Source organism: Petaurus breviceps, unplaced genomic scaffold (assembly GCF_028583685.1).
Source record: "Petaurus breviceps papuanus isolate PSGF00001 unplaced genomic scaffold, PetGlider_PUasm1.0 186, whole genome shotgun sequence".
NCBI classification, from domain to species: Eukaryota; Metazoa; Chordata; class Mammalia; order Diprotodontia; family Petauridae; genus Petaurus; species Petaurus breviceps.
In genome coordinates this window covers 52100734-52105817 of record NW_027185798.1, presented here as the reverse complement: position 1 = coordinate 52105817, position 5084 = coordinate 52100734, and the positions used below count along the sequence as shown (strand labels likewise).

Genomic DNA, 5084 nt, shown 5'->3' with positions numbered 1-5084 from the left:
ACAGAGAGAGAGAGAGACAGAAACAGAGACAGAGAGAGAGAGAGAGAGAGAGAGAGAGAGAGAAACATTGGTAAAAGAAATCTGAGTTAGCCACGATAATTATCCCTATTTTGTCAGACAAGGAAACAAGCCCAGAGAGCTTGAATGATTTGCCACAGTTCCCATTGTTAACTTGGTTACTCATATGGGATCTGTAGACTTTTTGCTCACAACCACATAGATTATAGACATGAACTCAAATTTGAGTTGTCAGATTTCCCAGACAAACTATTGAAGGGGGAAAAAATGGATTCTCTCTCATACACATATAATTATCAAATATATAATATATTAAAGTATAATATAAATAATATGATTATATATATATATATGTATAACAATAAGCTAAAAGGTAGGTATGAGATGGGAAAACTTCACCCATGACTGAACTCCCTGTTCACAAGCTCAAAGCATGGTAAAATGAGCCACACGTTGTAAGAATTTACCATCACAATTCCAACAATTGTCCTTGTAGAACTTTGAACCATAAGATGCTACATGTCATTTCTCTGAGCTCTTTGAAATTCATATCTCAAAATCTGATTTGTCTTAAACTATGCTGGGTATTGCACCTTTTTATCTAACATGAACTCTTAAGATTGAATAGTTACTTTCTTCTAAGATTTTTTTTTAAGAAACCAATGTTTATTTTCAATCAGCATTTTTCCAACACTATTAGAGCATCTGGGTTTTAAGACCACCATGTGGTAGTCCCTACCCACTCAGTGGTCTGAGCAGTAGGAGCCGCAGACCAGTCCTCAGTAGCTTGCTGAGCACTCCAGTCTTTGGTGGGGAACTGATGAATGGGCGCAGATGGCACCTGTACTCCCTCAGAGCAATCAGCCACCTCTGGTTGAGTAGCAGTGAATTCTGGGGCGGGTGCAGTCCATTCACCCTGAAATTCCTCCTTTGTCACTGCCTTCTCAGCTGCAGCCTGCTCTGCCTTTTCAATCTCCTCTGGATCCCTGTAGAAGTAAAAATCAGGCATAACCTTCCAGGGGTGTTCCCGGGAGATGGTACCACGCATCCGCAGCAGGACTTCACGGGCCAGCATCCACCACATCAGACCCACCGAGTGAGCTCCCTTGTTTTCACATGGAATGGCAATGTCCATATAGCGAAGTGGGGAGTCTGTGTTGCACGGGACAATGGTTGGGAAGTTAACATACGATGCTTCAGTCAGAGGCTGGTGATTTGCCCGAGGATCAGTGACCACCAAAAGGCGAGACTCCCTGAAAGCTGCCTGGATCTAGTTAGTGAAGGTGCCTGGTGTGAAACGTCCAGCAATAGGTGTGGCGCCAGTGGCAGCAGCAAATTTCAGAACAGCTCGCTGGCCATCCTGGATGAGATGACACTAACATCGGATGGGTTTTCAATAGCAACAATGGCAAGAGCTGCCAGCAAAAGTTTTCCCAAGTTGTCTTCAAATTAATGATGTAGATGCCGTCACTCTTTTGTAGATAATACTGTTCCATCTGGAAGTCCAGATTGGTGCCGCCCAAATGGGTTCCTGCAGCCAGGAACTTGAGGACATCCTCCTCCTTCATCTGCAGGACATCTAGGGCTCCGGACATCGTGAAATTTTCCCTTCAAAGTTACGACCGAAACCGAGAACAATGCCGTATGGAACCCTCTTCTGCGCAGTGGTGGAAAGGCGATTCTTATTTTTTCTGTTTCAATATCTAGACCCTTGTGATTTCTCATAATAAGATATAAAATGGCAGTCTCTTCCATCACTTCTAATTTTTGAAGGAGGGATTTATCATTAAGAATAATCATTTTAGTTGCTCTATTTTTAGCAAAAATGAAAGTTCCAGGACAGTGCCAAATATTTGAACTCATTAATTACTAATGAACTTGAGTTTGGTATAAAGTTTCAGACTTCTGTCTGAAGTAATCAACTATGTGTTCCTTTTTGTCAAGTGGAATAAAAACACTCCCAAAATAATTTATTTTCTTTTCCTCCCTATTCAATCAAATTTCACTATTCTACTTGTAGTGTAGATCTAAATGCAAAGCTTTCATACTAACCTTGTATAAAAGCAACATCTCTGCTAAAAACAAAGCAAAACATTATTTATTACTTTTAATAAGCATTAAGGATTCAAAATAGGAAACGTTAATACATATATGTTATATATATATATATATATTCCCATTTTATTTCATTCAGCTGTTTCCTTTACCATCCTAACAATGTGGTAGAAAGACACTGGATATTGACGGAAAGAACTGAGCTTAAAAACAAGATATAATAACAATAGTAGCAACAGCAGCAGCTACCATATACTGTTTCTTATATGCTAACATTTACATAAATATCTCATTTGATTGACACAATATTTCTATGAATCTGTAGGTCATTTTATTTCTCTAGGTCTCAATTTCCTCACCTTTAAAATCTGACGCTTTATCTCTGAAGTCATACCCATTTCTAAATTTGTGATACTGGGATATGATGCAGACATTATGGTAGACTTATCCATGTATACTTTGTATACTTTGTATTAAGCTCCTGAAGTCTTTATTACCTCTGTATCAATTACATGAATCATTTAGTTTTTTTCTTTTTATTATTTTGCTATTTCTAGTCTTGTATTGTGAGATAAATTACAAAAAAAAATAAACTCCTTTCTAGGAAATCTTCAGTCCAATTAAAGATTAATTGATTTAATCATTGTACATATTCACCTCCACCATATCTTGCTTTCCCAAAATCTTAATAGACAGTGTTTATGACTTTTTGTGTTTCCTTCCACAAACAAAAACAAAAACAAACAACTGTGTTAATACTGTATTTCTGGTAATGAAGAATGGGAGAGCTTCTCATTTTCCCTTTAAACTAATCACTGCTGTTACATGAAAGCCTAAGAAGTGACATACATTTGGAGGTTACAGTGAGGTAGAAATAGCTTATATAGAAAAGAAAACTTTCTTTTGAAGCTTTCATCCTAAAACTACCATCTTATCTTTATGGTCCCCCTTTCCCACTGATACTTCTTCCTGATATATCAGAGGACTCGTGTGTGTGTGTGTGTGTGTGTGTGTGTGTGTGAAACACTTATTACAAGGACATATAATGAAAGCTTATTAAAAAGAATTATCTAGATTTTCTAATAAACAACTTTAATGCAAGAAATATTTTTTTTTTGTTTTTGCCTTATTGCACTCTGGCTTAACATTTGCTCATAGAGGAATAGTTAATATTTGTTCCTTAAATTGCATGCCATTTCACTCAATCTGATTTTTAAGTAACTCTTTTTTAGGGACATCATGTCTGATCATTTCTAAACTGCTTTTGAAAGGAAGCCATTGCCTCTAGCCTATTTAGCAATTTGGATTTATAAAATGTTTTTACAGATGGGGTAAGTATTTTCATCAGAAGAAAAGAAATTGTTATGCTATTGGCATTTTATAAAATTTACTGAGTAATTGACAAAAACAATATGAGTAGGGAGGTGTCAAAAATCCCTGAAGTTATTTATAAAAGTTTCATCTTCCAATAATGTGGCGATTAAAGTTGTGGAAGGATTCTCAAGAAACTTCAAAAAAAACATGTGGGCATATCTGAACAAGTCTAGCACCAAGCAGGCAACCAAGGCATGATGAATGAAACAGAGTGGGAGGCAACTCATTGAAGCCTGGCAGAGAGTTAAAATAATATCTTATTAACTTTTGGAATCTTAAGTTCATGTAAAAATTTAATGAGGATTTGAAGGATTTTGAATAAATATATCCTTATGCAAAAATCAATAAAAGGTAACAGTTAATTAAAAACAGATTATTTGCCCATTAAATATATAAATAAAGAACAAGACTGAGAGGCAGATGAAAACCAGAAAAGAGGAGTTATTGAATGAAGAGAGAAAATTACTGGAACAGCTTTTTAGAAGCAGAGAGCTAAAATAAAACTTCACTGGACTTAAGACTGAATGCCATGCATGGCTTTTGACCTTAGAGACACTCTAGTCCAACACCATAACTCTATCAGTGAAGAAATTGAGAATTTGATAGGTTGTCGATTAAAATTTTTGAACTGCCCAAACTCATGCATTGAGTGGCAAAATATGTGAAACCCATTGAAACAGTGGTTAATTAGATATGAAAGGGACTTCAGTTATCTATTACAGCTCTCTTATTTAATATGTATGTAAACTGATGTTCTGGGAGGTTTAACCTGGGAGTCAGAATCCTTGGACTTACTCCCAATTCTACCAGTTTATAACTTTATGATGTTGAACTTGTTGCTTAACTTCTCTGGATACAAATTTTCTCATCTCTAGAATGAAAAGGCTGGATTACACTAACTTTAAGATCCTTCCATCTCTGAACCCAAGCATCCACTAATCTATGATTCCAAATTTAGTATTATATATATATATATACATATATACACACACACACACATATATGTATATATATGTATGTGTGTGTGTACATATCTGAACCAAAGGCCATCCTGTCGTGCAAGCACTTAGGGAGCCCTGAAATAGTTTGGAAGGTAATGTGGTATAGGAAAACTAGACTATATTGTCAAATGAGTTAAAATTGTGACTCAATTTAATAAGTGCATGACCTTCATTTGCTTTTCTTGTATTATTGCTGTAACTTTCATTTCTAGAACTATGTTAAATGGTAGTAATGATCATGGGCATCCTTGTTTTACTCTGTTCTTAATGGAAAGTTAACTACCTTTTCTCCATTATGTGTAATATGTGCTTTTGGCTTTAGATATATACTTTTTAATAATTAGAAAAGTGAATTTATTGCTATGATTGCTAGAGTTTTTGATAGAAATTAATCTTGAATTTTGTAAAAAAATTTTTGTATATATTGGTATAAACAAATAGTTTTGATTATTTATAATATTAAAATCATTTATTATATTTATATTCATCCTTATGTTCAACCAACCTGCTAGTTCTGGTATAAATCTATTCTAAACTATTATAATGGTTTAAATATGTTGTAACTTACCTTTAATAATTTTCGTTTTTATATCTATGCTGGTTAGGATTTTTAATCAGTATTTTTCTGCATTGTCA

The 5084-nt window shown here is 35.0% G+C and overlaps 1 pseudogene; it reads right to left on the bottom strand.

Annotated features, from left to right (window-relative positions):
• Positions 1–730: 730 nt before the first annotated feature.
• On the bottom strand, positions 731–1675 carry LOC138162188 (small ribosomal subunit protein uS2-like; annotated as a pseudogene).
• Between the last annotated feature and the right edge of the window lie 3409 nt (positions 1676–5084).